General features: G+C 43.1%; 1 protein-coding gene across 3 annotated transcripts in view; it reads left to right on the top strand.

Annotated features, from left to right (window-relative positions):
• Positions 1–11,027, top strand: part of LOC133537496 (uncharacterized) — a 379,400-nt gene extending 368,373 nt beyond the window's left edge. For all 3 annotated transcript variants that reach the window (XM_061878553.1, XM_061878555.1, XM_061878556.1), the window contains one exon: positions 10,818–11,027. The gene's annotated coding sequence lies outside the window, so the exon portion shown is untranslated. The remainder of the gene's footprint in view (positions 1–10,817) is intronic.
• The last annotated feature ends 7,340 nt before the right edge of the window (positions 11,028–18,367 follow it).

Genomic DNA, 18,367 nt, shown 5'->3' with positions numbered 1-18,367 from the left:
ATGTGTTCCTTGAAGGAGAGGGTGCGGTCCAGGGTTACGCCAAGGTAGACAGGGTTGGTACAGTTCTCAAGTGGTGCTCCAGACCATTTAATGTTAAATGGTCAGTTCGCATCCCGGTTCCTAAGATGGAACGAGCAGACTTGGGTCTTCGCAGGGTTTGCGTGTCAATGGTTTTGCTCGTAGTAGAGTAGTAGGTCATCTCGGGCTGAGGTGAGGTTTGCTTCTACCGCTTCAAACGTACTCTCTTGAGATGTTACACAGAGGTCCTCAGCGTCGATGAATCGTTGAGTGTTCTGGTCCATTGGCTGGTCGTTGGTGTAAATGTTATACAGTAGTGGAGCCAGCACACTACCTTGAGGTAGGCCGTTCTTCTGTCTTCGCCAGCGACGTTGCTTATTGTTTAAAGTAACTTAGAAGCGCTAGCTCAATCCAGGGTTACGCCAAGGTTGACAGAGTTTATACAGTTATCAAGTGGTATTCCAGACCATTTGATGTTAAGAGGTCTGTTCGCATCCCGGTTCCAGAGATGGAACGAGCAGACTTGGGAATTCGCAGGGTTTGTGTGTAAATGGTTTTGCTCATAGTAGAGGAGTGGCTCATCTCAGGCTGAGGTGAGGTTGGCTTCTACCACTTCAAACGTACTCTCCTGAAACGTTACACAGAGGTCGTCAGCGTCGATGAATCGTTGAGTGTTCTGGTCCATTGGCTGGTCGTTGGTATAGATGTTATACAGTAGCGGAGCCAGCACACTACATTGAGGTAGGCCGTTCTTCTGTCGTCGCCAGCGACTTTGTTTATTGTTTAAAGTAACATAGAAGCCCTAGCTCGGTCCAGGGTTACGCCAAGGTAGACAGGGTTGGCACAGTTCTCAAGTGGTATTCTAGACCACTTGATGTTAAGAGGTCGATTCGCATCCCGGTTCCTGAGATGGAAGGAGCAGACTTGGGATTTCGCAGGGTTTGTGTGTAGATGGTTTTGCTCATAGTACAGGAGTAGGTCATCTCGGGATGAGATGAGGTTTGCTTCTACCGCATCAAACGTACTCTCCTGAGACGTTACACAGAGGTCATCAGCGTCGATAAATCGTTGAGTGTTCTGGTCCATTGGCTGGTCGTTGGTATATATGTTATACAGTAGCGGAGCCAGCACACTACCTTGAGGTAGGCCGTTCTTCTGTCGTCGCCAGCGACTTTGATTGTTGTTTAAAGTAACATAGAAACCCTAGCTTGGTCCAGGGTTACGCCAAGGTTGACAGAGTTCGTACAGTTATCAAGTGGTATTCCAGACCATTTGATTTTAAGAGGTCGGTTCGCATCCCGGTTCTGGAGATGGAACGAGCAGTCTTGGGAATTCGCAGGGTTTGCGTGTAGATGGTTTTGCTCATAGTAGAGGAGTAACTCATCTCGGGCTGAGGTGAGGTTTGCTTCTACCGCTTCAAACATACTCTCTTGAGATGTTACACAGAGGTTGTCAGTGTCGATGAATCGTTGAGTGTTCTGGTCCATTGGCTGGTCGTTGGTATAAATGTTATACAGTAGTGGAGCCAGCACACTACATTGAGGTAGGCCGTTCTTCTGTCGTCGCCAACGACTTTGCTTGTTGTTTAAAGTAACATAGAAGCGCTAGCTCAATCCAGGGTTACGCCAAGGTAGACAGGGTTGGTACAGTACTCAAGTGGTGTTCCAGACCACTTGATGTTAAGAGGTCGGTTCGCATCCAGGTCCCTGAGATGGAACGAGCAGACTTGGGTCTTCACGGGGTTTGCGTGTAGATAGTTTTGCTCGTAGCAGAGGTGTGGCTCATCTCAGGCTGGGGTGAGGTTTGCTTCTACCGCTTCAAACGTACTCTCTTGAGATGTTACACGGAGGTCGTCAGCGTCGATGAATCGTTGAGTGTTCTGGTCCATTGGCTGGTCGTTGGTATAGATGTTATACAGTACTGGAGCCAGCACACTACCTTGAGGTAGGCCGTTCTTCTGTCGTCGCCAGCGACTTTGCTTGTTGTTTAAAGTAACATAGAAGCGCTAGCTCGGTCCAGGGTTACGCCAAGGTAGACAGGGTTGGCACAGTTCTCAAGTGGTATTCTAGACCACTTGATGTTAAGAGGTCGATTCGCATCCCGGTTCCTGAGATGGAAGGAGCAGACTTGGGATTTCGCAGGGTTTGTGTGTAGATGGTTTTGCTCATAGTACAGGAGTAGGTCATCTCGGGATGAGATGAGGTTTGCTTCTACCGCATCAAACGTACTCTCCTGAGACGTTACACAGAGGTCATCAGCGTCGATAAATCGTTGAGTGTTCTGGTCCATTGGCTGGTCGTTGGTATATATGTTATACAGTAGCGGAGCCAGCACACTACCTTGAGGTAGGCCGTTCTTCTGTCGTCGCCAGCGACTTTGATTGTTGTTTAAAGTAACATAGAAACCCTAGCTTGGTCCAGGGTTACGCCAAGGTTGACAGAGTTCGTACAGTTATCAAGTGGTATTCCAGACCATTTGATTTTAAGAGGTCGGTTCGCATCCCGGTTCTGGAGATGGAACGAGCAGTCTTGGGAATTCGCAGGGTTTGCGTGTAGATGGTTTTGCTCATAGTAGAGGAGTAACTCATCTCGGGCTGAGGTGAGGTTTGCTTCTACCGCTTCAAACATACTCTCTTGAGATGTTACACGGAGGTCGTCAGCGTCGATGAATCGTTGAGTGTTCTGGTCCATTGGCTGGTCGTTGGTATAGATGTTATACAGTACTGGAGCCAGCACACTACCTTGAGGTAGGCCGTTCTTCTGTCGTCGCCAGCGACTTTGCTTGTTGTTTAAAGTAACATAGAAGCGCTAGCTCGGTCCAGGGTTACGCCAAGGTAGACAGGGTTGGCACAGTTCTCAAGTGGTATTCTAGACCACTTGATGTTAAGAGGTCGATTCGCATCCCGGTTCCTGAGATGGAAGGAGCAGACTTGGGATTTCGCAGGGTTTGTGTGTAGATGGTTTTGCTCATAGTAGAGGAGTGGCTCATCTCAGGATGAGGTGAGGTTTGCTTCTACCGCTTCAAACGTACTCTCCTGAAACGTTACACAGAGGTCGTCAGCGTCGATGAATCGTTGAGTGTTCTGGTCTATTGGCTGGTCGTTGGTATAGATGTTATACAGTAGTGGAGCCAGCACACGACATTGAGGTAGGCCGTTCTTCTGTCATCGCCAGCGACTTTGCTTATTGTTTAAAGTAACATAGAAGCCCTAGCTTGGTCCAGGGTTACGCCAAGGTTGACAGGGTTCATACAGTTATCAGGTGGTATTCCAGACCATTTGATGTTAAGAGGTTGGTTCGCATCCCGGTTCCTGAGATGGAACGAGCAGACTTGGGTCTTTGCAAGGTTTGCGTGTAGATAGTTTTGCTCATAGTAGAGGAGTGGCTCATCTCGGGCTGAGGTGAGGTTTGCTTCTACCGCCTCAAACGTACTCTCCTGAGACGTTACACAGAGGTCGTCAGCGTCGATGAATCGTTGAGTGTTCTGGTCCATTGGCTGGTCGTTGGTATAGATGTTATACAGTAGTGGAGCCAGCACACTACATTGAGGTAGGCCGTTCTTCTGTCATCGCCAGCGACTTTGCTTATTGTTTAAAATAACATAGAAGCCCTAGCTTGGTCCAGGGTTATGCCAAGGTTGACAGGGTTCATACAGTTATCAGGTGGTATTCCAGACCATTTGATATTAAGAGGTCGGTTCGCATCCCGGTTCCTGAGATGGAACGAGCAGACTTGGGTCTTTGCAAGGTTTGCGTGTAGATAGTTTTGCTCATAGTAGAGTAGTAGGTCATCTCGGGCTGAGGTGAGGTTTGCTTCTACCGCTTCAAACGTACTCTCTTGAGATGTTACACAGAGGTCCTCAGCGTCGATGAATCGTTGAGTGTTCTGGTCCATTGGCTGGTCGTTGGTATAGATGTTATGCAGTAGTGGAGCCAGCACACTACCTTGAGGTAGGCCGTTCTTCTGTCGTCGCCAACGACTTTGCTTGTTGTTTAAAGTAACATAGAAGCGCTAGCTCAATCCAGGGTTACGCCAAGGTAGACAGGGTTGGTACAGTTCTCAAGTGGTGTTCCAGACCACTTGATGTTAAGAGGTCGGTTCGCATCCCGGTCCCTGAGATGGAACGAGCAGACTTGGGTCTTCACGGGGTTTGCGTGTAGATAGTTTTGCTCATAGTAGAGGAGTGGCTCATCTCAGGCTGAGGTGAGGTTGGCTTCTACCGCTTCAAACGTACTCTCTTGAGATGTTACACAGAGGTCGTCAGCGTCGATGAATCGTTGAGTGTTCTGGTCCATTGGCTGGTCGTTGGTATAGATGTTATACAGTAGTGGAGCCAGCACACTACCTTGAGGTAGGCCGTTCTTCTGTCGTCGCCAGCGACTTTGCTTGTTGTTTAAAGTAACATAGAAGCCCTAGCTCGGTCCAGGGTTACGCCAAGGTTGACAGAGTTCATACAGTTATCAAGTGGTATTCCAGACCATTTGATTTTAAGAGGTCGGTTCGCATCCCGGTTCTGGAGATGGAACGAGCAGTCTTGGGAATTCGCAGGGTTTGTGTGTAGATTGTTTTGCTCATAGTAGAGGAGTGGCTCATCTCGGGCTGAGGTGAGGTTTGTTTCTACTCTCCTGAGATGTTACACAGAGGTCGTCAGCGTCGATGAATCGTTGAGTGTTCTGGTCCATTGGCTGGTCGTTGGTATAGATGTTATACAGTAGCGGAGCCAGCACACTTTGCTTGTTGTTTAAGGAAACATAGAAGCTCTAGCTCGTTCTTTGCTCCCCGTGCGAGTGGCATGCATCTCTATCGTTTGGTTTATAGACAATAAACCATATTCTTACCTGCGTCTTGCCTCCAGAGTTCCTGCTGCATCTTGGGGAAAGGACCCGCACAGAAATATGTGACCCTGGCGTGACAGCTTACTTACTAACCATGGCATGTTTTATGCTGGCTGGAGCAGCTTGTCAGCTGTTAACGCCAGAGTTTAAAAGCTCCTGGCAAAAAGACAAGGCCAAGGAAGGAGTGGGTTTAAAGTACACACACACGATTCTACCTTTGGGGGTTCCCTTACTCACCAGCAGCCTGTTAAGAGCGAATCAACAAATAAACGCCCCACTTCCCTTCGTCTCAGTCCTCCTAAGAACGCCACTCCAGGCCAGGGTGAATAAAATCCGACCACGTTTCCCCTACTCCCCCACCCATCTTTCTTTCTTCACATCTCAAGCCGCTCTCCGAATTCGACTCTGATTCCTAATTCCTCCAGCTTCCGAGTCTGTTCCCGTCTGTGTGAAACAGTTTTTACAAATTAGCGAACAGGCGGGTTCTTATTAGGAAAAAAAAACAAACAAACAAAAAAAAAAACCCTGATGCGTGCACATTAGCATGAGTTAATTGATGCCTAATTACTTTCCGCTGCCATGCATAAATTTCCCTCTCAGCGCCACAAGAGACCCGAGGATGATTTCCAAGCCCGCCATAAATAAATGAATAAACATTTGAGCCGGGTCAGAGAGGTGGCTGGTCTCACAGTAGTCGCCAGGTGTGCAGGGGTTAAAGACCGACTATGTAGGCGGGCGCCTGAACAGCAGGTGCTCATACAAATCATCTCAGAAAAACTTACCAGAGCTGCCAGGCTAAATACCGCGGGCCTTATTTACTAACAGTTTGCGTGTACTAAAACATGTGCACATTTAATAGCACATGCAAAGCTGGTGAACGTGTGCAAAGTGGATTGCGTCCTGTTTCATCTGACCACAGAACTTTCCTCCAGAAGGTCTTATCTTTGTCCATGTGAGGTCAGATAAAACACGTTTGGCCACAAAACCCAGCAATAGGTTTGGAGGAGAAAAATTGAGGCCTTTCATGCGAGGAACACCACACCTACTGTCAAGCATGGTGGTGGTAGTATTATGCTAGCAACAGAACTGGATCTTTACAGAGAGTAAATGGGACAATGAAAAAGGAGGATGTGGAGGGGGCGTGGCCTGTGGGCCTGCTGCGAAACGGGGTGTGTCAGGACCCCGTAGATGGCACAGGTGGGCCTTGTTAGCTAATCACCTGCCGCCCTTTATTAGGAGCAGCCGTGATGAAACGAGTAGTGGTAGTTGGAAGGGCTGCTGAAAGAAACTGTGTCGAAAAGCAAAAGACTTTCAATCAATCAATCAATCAATGTTTATTTATATAGCCCCAAATCACAAATGTCTCAAAGGACTGCACAAATCATTACGACTACAACATCCTCGGAAGAACCCACAAAAGGGCAAGGAAAACTCACACCCAGTGGGCAGGGAGAATTCACATCCAGTGGGACGCCAGTGACAATGCTGACGATGAGAAACCTTGGAGAGGACCTCAGATGTGGGCAACCCCCCCCCCCCCTCTAGGGGACCGAAAGCAATGGATGTCGAGCGGGTCTAACATGATACTGTGAAAGTTCAAAGTTCAAGTTTGCACCATCTGATAAAAATAAAACTGTTATATCCTGAATTCCTGGCAGTCTGTGGTGGTCTGAAGAACCCACTAGAGGGCAAGCTCTACAGAGGATTACCTCCATATTCTTCAGGACAACCGGAAATCTCAGGCTTATTAGTGATTTCCAGAGCCCAAAAAAAGTCTGCGGTCTATAGAGCGTTTTCTATTCGGGCTCCAGTACTCTGGAATGCCCTCCCGGTAACAGTTAGAGATGCTACCTCAGTATACTCTAGCCTTTTGAATAAACCCCCCTTTTAGACCAGTTGATCTGCCACCCCTCCCCTGCGTGGAGAGCTTATTAGGTGACTAAAGAAGACTCGCTAGCTGTTCAAAGTCGGGACCCGGGGTGGACCACTCATCTGTGCGCTGCTGACCCGTCTCCACTCAAGATGATCTCCTGCTGGCCCCACATGGACTGGACTCTCACTATTATGTTGGATCCACTATGGACTGGACTTTCACTATTATATTAGATCCACTATGGACTGGACTTTCACTATTATGTTAGATCCACTATGGACTGGACTTTCACAATATTATGTTAGATCCACTATGGACTGGACTTTCACTATTATGTTAGATCCACTATGGACTGGACTTTCACTATTATGTTAGATCCACTATGGACTGGACTTTCACAATATTATGTTAGATCCACTATGGACTGGACTCTCACTATTATGTTGGATCCACTATGGACTGGACTTTCACTATTATGTTAGATCCACTATGGACTGGACTTTCACTATTATGTTAGATCCACTATGGACTGGACTTTCACTATTATGTTAGATCCACTATGGACTGGACTTTCACAATATTATGTTAGATCCACTATGGACTGGACTCTCACTATTATGTTAGATCCACTATGGACTGGACTTTCACTATTATGTTAGATCCACTATGGACTGGACTTTCACTATTATGTTAGATCCACTATGGACTGGACTTTCACAATATTATGTTAGATCCACTATGGACTGGACTCTCACTATTATGTTAGATCCACTATGGACTGGACTTTCACTATTATGTTAGATCCACTATGGACTGGACTCTCACTATTATGTTGGATCTACTATGGACTGGACTCTCACACTATTATGTTAGATCCACTATGGACTGGACTCTCACTATTATGTTAGATCCACTATGGACTGGACTCTCACTGTTATGTTAGATCCACTATGGACTGGACTCTCACTGTTATGTTAGATCCACTATGGACTGGACTCTCACTATTATGTTAGATCCACTATGGACTGGACTCTCACACTATTATGTTAGATCCACTATGGACTGGACACTCACTATTATGTTAGATCCACTATGGACTGGACTCTCACACTATTATGTTAGATCCACTATGGACTGGACTCTTACAATATTATGTTGAATGCACTATGGACTGGACTTTCACTATTATGTTAGATCCACTATGGACTGGACTTTCACTATTATGTTAGATCCACTATGGACTGGACTTTCACAATATTATGTTAGATCCACTATGGACTGGACTCTCACTATTATGTTAGATCCACTATGGACTGGACTTTCACTATTATGTTAGATCCACTATGGACTGGACTTTCACAATATTATGTTAGACCCACTTGACGTCCATTGCATCCGGTCTCCCCTAGAGGGGGGGTGGTCACCTACGTCTGCGGTCCTCTCCAAGGTTTCTCATGGTCATTCACATTGACATCCCACTGGGTTGTGAGTTTTTCCTTGCCCTTATGTGGGCTCTGAACCGAGGATGTCGTTGTGGCTTGTGCAGCCCTTTGAGACACTTGTGATTTAGGGCTATGTTGATTATTGATTGATTGATTGATTGATTGAAAGTGGTGACCTTCACCCCATCCTTGTTTGTGAATGACTGAGCATTTTATGGAAGCTGCTTTCGTACCCAATCAGGGGGTTCCCAATTAGCCCGTTCACCTGAGGGATGTTCCACATAAGTGTTTGACGAGCATTCCTCAACTTTCTCAGTCTTTTTTGCCACCCGTGCCAGCTTTTTTGAAACATGTTTCAGGCATCCAATTCCAGATGAGCAAGTATTTGCAAAAAATAACAACGTTTTCCAGTTCAAACGTTAAGTACCGTATTTCCTTGAATTGCCGCACTGATATAGTATGCACCTGCCTTGAATTACTGCCGGGTCAAATTCGTGACGTCACAAGTGAAGTGAATTATATTTATATAGCGCTTTTCTCTATTGACTCAACGCGCTTTACATAGTGAAACCCAATATCTAAGTTACATTTAAAGCAGTGTGGGTGGCACTGGGAGCAGGTGGGTAAAGTGTCTTGCCCAAGGACACAACGGCAGTGACTAGGATGGCGGAAGCGGGAATCGAACCTGCAACCCCCAAGTTGCTGGCACGGCCGCTCTACCAACCGAGCTATGCCTGTCATCGTTATCAAAATGGAGGAGGTCATTTGAAATCGCATAAAGGGAAGAAGATTAAGAGCTATTCAGTAGGATTTAAGGTCCAAGCTATTGAATACCGGTATGCTAAAAAGAACAGTAAGGAGCTATGTTTTATTAATATACCTGTGGAGAGGTGGAGCCGACGGTCCAACAGACATTAGGCGGCGAGGAGACGGCGAGCGAGCGGAGAGGAGGAGCGGAAGAGCCACCTGGACTGAGGTTTTATTGAAAAATAAACATAGTCAAACAGCTCAAGCCATGTCCTTCCTTGGTGGTCCTGGGAACCCCCAATACCGTAGCTGCGTGTGTCAAATATGAGTCATTAAATGACTCCCGCCCGCTGGTGGTAGAGGGCGCTACTGATCCTTCTTGCGACTACTCGGCTGCAGAAGAAGTGACAAAGAGTGACGTGATATGTGCTGGAGGACGTAATAGAAGACGATATCCATCGAGACAGAGACTTTTAAAACTGAAGAAAGATAAGGAAGACTTGCTACCTCAGTAGAAGCATTTAAGTCTCACCTAAAAACTCATCTGTATACTCTAGCCTTTAAATAGACCTCCTTTTTAGACCTCCTTTTTCTTTCTCCTATGTCCCCCCCCCTCCCTTGTGGAGGGGGTCCGGTCCGATGACCATGGATGAAGTTCTGGCTGTCCAGAGTCGAGACCCAGGATGGACCGCTCGCCTGTGTATGGGTTGGGGACATCTCTACGCTGCTGATCCGCCTCCGCTTGAGATGGTTTCCTGTGGACGGGACTCTCGCTGCTGTCTTGGAGCCACTATGGATTGAACTTTCACAGTATCATGTTAGACCCGCTCGACATCCATTGCTTTCGGTCCCCTAGAGGGGGGGGGGGTTGCCCACATCTGAGGTCCTCTCCAAGGTTTCTCGTAGTCAGCATTGTCACTGGCGTCCCACTGGATGTGAATTCTCCCTGCCCACTGGGTGTGAGTTTTCCTTGCCCTTTTGTGGGTTCTTCCGAGGATGTTGTAGTCGTAATGATTTTTGCAGTCCTTTGAGACATTTGTGACTTGGGGCTATATAAATAAACATTGATTGATTGATTGATTGATTGACTTCTATAAACAAGTTATTGATGCTTTTGATCAGAAGGATCTGGCATGGGCTATATTTATAAGTAAAGGTAAGACCATAATATTTTTTTTTTTATTAAATGTGCTTTTCAAAATGGTATCCTTACATCACACTCCAATTTTTACTGCATGCCTTTGGTAAGTGCTGGAGTGAGAAGAGGTTTTAAATTAATTAGCGCCCCAGCGGCAATTCAAAGGAAATACGGTATCTTGTCTTTGCAGTCTATTCAATTGAATATAGGTTGGAAAGGATTTGCAAATCATTGTATTTTGTTTTTATTTACCATTTACGCAACGTGTTAACTTCACTGCTTTTGGATCTCCGAAAATCCGGCCCCAAGTCACACAATCTCCAATGCTCATGTGCACGCTCTATTATCTATTCTACCTCCAGCGCGGCACTACATCCGCATCCCACAGACCTGGAAGAGGAGCGTCCTGTCTCTGGCCTAATTTGTAGTAATTCCAGCTCATTAGGGGAAGCGGGTCAGTGTCACAGCGAGCAGGCTGGCAGGGCGCCAGGTTAATGACAGAGAGAGCAAAAAAACAAAAAAAAAGAAGTTATCCAGCTATTCTTCATATGAACACTGCAGAGAGATATATTTGCAAGCATAAAAGTGAGTTAATGCAACTGTGGGGAGTGATTACTGCAGCTGGCATGAATGGAAATGGTTTTTTTGCAAAACAATTATTAGATGGTGATGATCCCATTTCATTTGTCAGGTGCAATAAATCACCATCCTACTTTGGAGTCCGCTGACCAGCTTATCATATTTGTCTGTTTTTTACTCCTCCAGTGGGTGTGGCCGTCTGCTTCTGTACTGAGCGAGTAAAAACTCAGCTGGCAACTACAGGACCACTTGCCAACCATCCCGGATTTTCCAGGAGACTCCCGAAATTCAGCGCCTCTCCCGAAAACCTCCCGGGACAAATTTTCTCCCGCAAATCTCCCGAAATTCAGGCAGAGCTGGAGGCCACACCCCCTCCAGCTCCATGCGGACCTGAGTAAGTACAGCCTGTTTTCACGTCCGCTTACCCACAATATAAACAGCGTGTCTGCCCAATGACGTTATAACTATAGAATGATCAAGGGTGAGTTCTTGATTTCTTATGTGGGTTTATTGTCAGGCAGTTTCATTAGCGTCCTCCCAGCGCCGTAACAACACACAACAACAGCAGTCACGTTTTCGTCTACCGTAAAGCAGTTGGTCTGCCGTAAACAGCAATGTTGTGACACTCTTAAACAGGACAATACTGCCATCTACTGTACTAGTGAAAAAAGAATAGAAAAAGGATGGACAATTCAACCCTTAAGTCAACAATGAGTAGATAGATAGATAGATAGGAGAGTTCCTTCAGGAAAATTACAATTTTCAGCACAATCCCATTCAAGATCAGACAAACATTACAGGGAGACAGAACAGGATCGCTGACGGGTCTGCCGGCTTCCAGCGCCCCTTACAAAAAAGATGACATACAGGTAAACAAGGGGGGGTGGGGAAGAAAAAAATAGAAGATTCAAATAAAATTAAAAAAATTGGTCTTAGCTTAGGCCCTGGAGTGGGGGTGCAGGCCAAGGGAAAAAAAAAAAAAAAAAAGTAGATGAGTGTTATGTGTGTGTATATGTGTAAATAAATGAACACTGATATTCAAGTATTTATTTCATATATATATATATATATATATATATATATATATATATACATATACCTAATATTCACTGAAAGTCAAGTATTTCTTATATGTATGTATGTGAAGTACTTGACTTCAAGTATTTCATATAAATATACTCCTCCCCTCTTAACCACGTCCCGCCCCCAGCCACGCCCCCTGCCCCACCACCGACCACGACCCCCACCTCCCGAAATCGGAGGTCTCAAGGTTGGCAAATATGTACAGGACTGACCCAAAAAAAATGTTGTTGCATAAAACGTTGAGATTTTTTCAATCAAACTGTATTTATAGATCACTTTTCATACATAAAAGATATGTAAGCTATAATATTTTGGTGTTTACTTGAGTCATATCGCAGGCCACATGTGTCTCTTATGTGTGACTGCCATCATATTGCAGTCTACACGTACCTGTAAAGTGTGACTGCCATAATATTGCAGTGTACACGTATATTTCATGTGTGTCTGCCATCATATTGTAGTCTACACGTATCTGTAAAGTGTGACTGCCATCATATTGCAGTGTACACGTATATTTTATGTGTGACTGCCATCATATTGCAGTCTACGCGTATCTGTAAAGTGTGACTGCCATTATATTGCAGTCTACACGTATCTGTAAAGTGTGACTGCCATTATATGGCAGTCTACACGTATCTTTTGTGTGACTGCCATCATATTGTAGTCTACACGTATGTTTTATGTGTGACTGCCATCATACTGTAGTCTACACGTATATTTTATGTGTGACTGCCATCATATTACAGTCTACACGTATCTGTAAAGTGTGACTGCCATCATATTGCAGTCTACACCTATATTTTATGTGTGACTGCCATCATATTGCAGTCTACGCGTATCTGTAAAGTGTGACTGCCATTATATTGCAGTCTACATGTATCTTTTGTGTGACTGCCATCATACTGTAGTCTACACGTATATTTTATGTGTGACTGCCATTATATTGCAGTCTACACGTATCTTTTGTGTGACTGCCATCATACTGTAGTCTACACGTATATTTTATGTGTGACTGCCATCATATTGCAGTCTACACGTATCTGTAAAGTGTGACTGCCATAATATTGCAGTCTACACGTATCTCTTATGTGTGACTGCCATAATATTGCAGTCTCCACGTATCTCTTATGTGTGACTGCCATCATATTGCAATCTACACGTATCTCTTATGCATGACTGCCATCATTTTGCAGTCTACACGTATCTCTTATGTGTGACTGCCATCATACTGCAGTCTACACGTATCTCTTGTGTGACTGCCATCATACTGCAGTCTACACATATCCCTTATGTGTGACTGCCATCATATTGCAGTCTACATGTATCTGTTGTGTGTGACTGCCATCATATTGCAGTCTACATGTATCTCTTATGTGTGACTGCTATCATATCTCAGTCTACACTTATCTCTTATGTGTGACTGCCATCATATTGCAGTCTACACATATCTCTTATGTGTGATTTCCATCTACTGGTCACACTTATCATTTCACTATGTACAAAATAAGTTAGTTAAATAACTGTCGGGGTCTCTAAATAAACATTGTCAAAATGGCGTTTCTGGGTGTTGTTGATGAATGGCTTTCGCTGAGTTTTAACTTGCACTTACAGATGTCGCGACCAACTGTAGTTACTGACAGTGGTTTTCGGAAGTGTTCCCGGGCTCATGTGGTGATATCCTTTACACACTGATGTCGGTTTTTAAATGCAGCACCAGCTGAGGGATTGAAGATCACAGGCATTTAATGTTTCTCCAGATTTCTACCACTGCACTTGTTAAAAAAATGACATCCGTCAAAGTTATGATATTCAATTAATTATCGTGGTTTACTATTTTGGAAATAACATAATCGCTCTAAATATTCACCGCTTCCGGATAAATCCAGCATCCATGTTATGTGACTGCTGCTACACCTGACCCTGAGCTTGCTGTCTTGGGTGTTTTCTGTTAACCTGCTCTCATTGAGGACTGTTAGCAGGCTACAGGGCAGCTTGATCAATAGGTCAACATGTTGACAGCGGTCCTCGGGGTGCAGGTGCAAGGCATGTTGCTACCACGGATGAGCTTTGCACATCCATTTCTTGATTTGACTGTGATGGAAAATATCGATACATGATATATTCCTATTGTTTTTCAAACTACTTGTAACAGGATCGCTGGTTGAACGTTCTGAACTTTAAATACTAGTCAGGGATGGGAAAAAATTTAAATTGAAAAGTTTTGTGATAAGCAGACTCAAGGGCTACTAATGGTTTGGAGAGCGTGAGAAAATTAAAATAAAATTTTAAAAAATGACCACAAAGTTATCTATTGGCAAGCATACTGTCATGTCCTGGTCAGAGGTGGGTAGAGTCGCCAGAAATTGTACTCAAGTAAGAGTACAGTTACTTTAGAGATTTATTACTCAAGTAAAAGTAAGGAGTAGTCACCCAAATATTTACTTGAGTAAAAGTAAAAAGTATGTTGTGAAAAAACTACTCAAGTACTGAGTAACTGATGAGTAACCTGTTCGTTTAATGATTACGGCAACAAATAATGCACAAAAACATAAAAATAGCAATGAGCAAATTCAGAGCCAGGAATATCTCTTAAGCAACTAAAAAACTAATATATATTAAATAATAATACATTAAAATAAAAATAAAAATGAAGGCAAATTGAGCCACAATAACATAACAGCACCATAGCCTCAGTAGGCATTCATTGATTGATTGATTGATTGATTAAAACTTGTATTAGTAGATTGCACAGTACAGTACATATTCCGTACAATTGACCACTAAATGGTAACACCCCAATAAGTTTTTCAACGTTTATCAATTACTTAATAAATGACCAAGTCGAGGTGATCTACCTCTTATATACATACACACACACATATATATATACATACCTTTATATATACAGTATATAATTTATATTTATTTATTTTGCCGTTTTTGTTGACATGTTAAAGGTGTTTTAATGAATATACATGCATGTTTAACATATAGATTCCTATCTTTCATGAAGACAGGAATATAAGTTGGTGTATTACCTGATTCTGATGACTTGCATTGATTGGAATCAGACAGTATTGCTGATAACGTCCCGGTTTTCAAATGGAGGAGAAAAAAAAGTTCCTCCTTCCTGTCTAATACCACATGAAAGTCGTTGGTTTTTGGCATCTTATTTGTCCAGCTTCCATATTGGTTTTTATGCACTTTACAAGAAATACATTGGCGGCAAACTCCGTAGCTTGCTAGCTTGTTTGCGCCGGCTTTCGGACTCTTATTTTGTTAGCGCAGGCGCGATGGAGCGGCGCTTTTATTGTGAAGACAGGAACTGTGCGATCAGCCTTTAGGCTTTTGACGGGAAGTATGGTTGAAATAAAAAGTGTCTTTTTTCCTTTACACTTTTGATTGATTGATTGATTAAAACTTTTATTAGTAGATTGCACAGTACAGTACATATTTCGTACAATTGACCACTAAATGGTAACACCCCAATAAGTTTTTCAACACATCGGGTTCTATGTGTGACGGTCACGTGACCACCTGGCTCTGTTTGATTGGTCCAACGTCAACATAGACTGCATGTGATTGGTGAAAGGCAAGCATGCGTAGATCTTATGTTGAATGCGTGCTTGACAAAAACAAAACAAACAAAGCGTGCATTAACAGAGCGATAAAAAAAAAGTAGCGAGTAGCGACCTGATTGCAGATAAATGGAGCGGAGTAAAAGTAGCGTTTCTTCTCTATAAATATACTCAAGTAAAAGTATGTTGCATAAAAACTACTCTTAGGAGTACAATTTATTCCAAAAGTTACTCAAGTAGATGTAACGGAGTAAATATAGCGCGTTACTACCCACCTCTGGTCCTGCTGATTATGTTTACTTTGGCTATGTTGTGTTTGGTTTTTGGATTTTGTCAGCTTCCGTTAATTCACTCCCTGCTTTGTTTCCATGACAACCAATTAATTTTCACCTGTCCTCATGTCACGCACCTGATTCATTTGGACTCGTGCACCTATTGTTAATCACGTCACCACTATTTAAGCCTGTAGTCGCCAGGCAGTCAGCCTGGCGACATCACATTCATGCTCCGAACTCTTGACACTCTGAGTACTCTGTCCAGGTCATAGTTCATGCTGCTCTTTTCTTGCCGCGTAAGTCTTTTTTTAGTTTTTTCAAGCCACAGTTTAGTGAGTTTTTTAGTTCATGTTTTCATGTCCATAGTTTAAGTTATAGTAATAGTTTTTGTTTTCTTAGCCAAGTTTTGTACCTCGGCTGTGAGCGCCTTTTGTTTTCACTTTTTGATGGATTAATTAAAAGATGTCATTACCTTCACGCCATTTCCGATCCAGTCGCTTCACACCTCGGGAAAACAATCCACACCCTAGTCCTAGTCTTGACACATACTGCAAAACAGTGCGGCAACAGAACCAATGTTGTAATAGTGGTGAGATGCAAAATGCTGATCTCAGCATTAAGTATCAATCAATCAATCAATGTTTATTTATATAGCCCGTAATCACAAGTGTCTCAAAGGGATGCACAAGCCTTGAACCTTACCGAAAAAAAGACACAACTTTATTCATCTCAAAAAAGACCCTCCTGAATTTTCCAGCCTACAGGTATCTCTTATGTGTGACTGCCATCATATTGCAGTCTACACGTATCTGTAAAGTGTGACTGCCATCATATTGCAGTCTACATGTATCTGTAAAGTGTGACTGCCATCATATTGCAGTCTACATGTATCTGTAAAGTGACTGCCATCATACTGCAGTATACATGTATCTGTAAAGTGACTGCCATCATACTGCAGTCTACATGTATCTCTTATGTGTGACTGCCATCATATTGCAGTCTACATATATCTGTGAAGTGTGACTGCCATCATATTGCAGTCTACACGTATCTGTAAAGTGACTGCCATCATACTGCAGTCTACATGTATCTCTTATGTGTGACTGCCATCATATTGCAGTCTACATATATCTGTAAAGTGTGACTGCCATCATATTACAGTCTACATGTATCTGTAAAGTGACTGCCATCATACTGCAGTCTACATGTATCTCTTATGTGTGACTGCCATCATATTGCAGTCTACATATATCTGTAAAGTGTGACTGCCATCATATTGCAGTCTACACGTATCTGTAAAGTGACTGCCATCATACTGCAGTCTACATGTATCTCTTATGTGTGACTGCCATCATATTGCAGTCTACATATATCTGTAAAGTGTGACTGCCATCATATTGCAGTCTACATGTATCTGTAAAGTGACTGCCATCATACTGCAGTCTACATGTATCTCTTATGTGTGACTGCCATCATATTGCAGTCTACATATATCTGTAAAGTGTGACTGCCATCATATTGCAGTCTACACGTATCTGTAAAGTGACTGCCATCATACTGCAGTCTACATGTATCTCTTATGTGTGACTGCCATCATATTGCAGCCTACATGTATCTATGTGTGACTGCCATCATATTGCAGTCTACATGTATCTGTAAAGTGACTGCCATCATACTGTAGTCTACATGTATCTCTTATGTGTGACTGCCATCATATTGCAGTCTACACGTATCTGAAAAGTGACTGCCATCATATTGCAGTCTACATGTATCTCTTAGGTGTGACTGCCATCATATTGCAGTCACACAAAGAACATCATTAGTAATTTTTCCTGATTAAGATTAATTTTAGAACTTTGATGACATGTTTTAAATAGGTTAAAATCCAATCTGCACTTTGTTAGAATGTATAACAAATTGGACCAAGCTATATTTCTAACAAAGACAAATCATTATTTCTTCTAGATTTTCCAGAACAAAAATGTTAAAAGAAATTTAAAAGACTCTGAAATAAGGTTTAAATTTCATTCTACAGATTTTCTAGATTTGCCAGAATATTTTTGGGGGGAATTTTAATCATAATACGTTTGAAGAAATATTACGCAAATATTTTTTGTCGAAAAAACAGAAGCTAAAATGAAGAATTAAATAAAAATGTATTTATTATTTTTTTAAATGGAAAAAAAAAATTTACTTGAACATTGATTTAAATTGTCGGGAAAGAAGAGGAAGGAATTTAAAAGGTTTAAAAATCCTAAAATCCTTTTTAAGATTGTATTTTTTTCCCTAAAATTGTCTTTCTGAAAGTTATAAGAAGCAAAGTAAAAAAATAAACGTGTTTAAATAAATATTTAAAAAAATATTTTCTTGAATATTCAAATTCTATTTGAGTTTTGTCTCTCTTAGAATTAAAAATGTCCAGCAAAGCGAGACCAGCTTGCTAGTAAATAAATAAAATTCCAAAAATAGGTGCAGCTCACTGGTAAGTGCTGCTATTTGAGCTATTTTTAGAACAGGCCACCGGGCGACTCATCTGGTCCTTACGGGCTACCTGGTGCCCCCTGCACTGATTAGTGAGTGTCCTGAAACTAATCAGCACCCATGGCAACCCAACCCAAACCCAGTGGTGCTGCAAACACTATGAGAACAAACCATGACCCGGGCATCGGACCATAACGCCCCAGTCCGTCCTCTCCTCTCCCTACGAGCCGTGATCTTGAGAAGGAGCTTTAAATTGGAAATTATTAGACATTAAACCCTTTCGCGTGCAGGCCTCGATCGAACCCGGATCAATACCTTG

This window comes from Nerophis ophidion, linkage group LG18, assembly GCF_033978795.1.
Source record: "Nerophis ophidion isolate RoL-2023_Sa linkage group LG18, RoL_Noph_v1.0, whole genome shotgun sequence".
NCBI lineage: Eukaryota > Metazoa > Chordata > Actinopteri > Syngnathiformes > Syngnathidae > Nerophis > Nerophis ophidion.
Note: the sequence above shows the minus strand (reverse complement) of the source record. Positions and strands in the feature narration are given on the sequence as shown.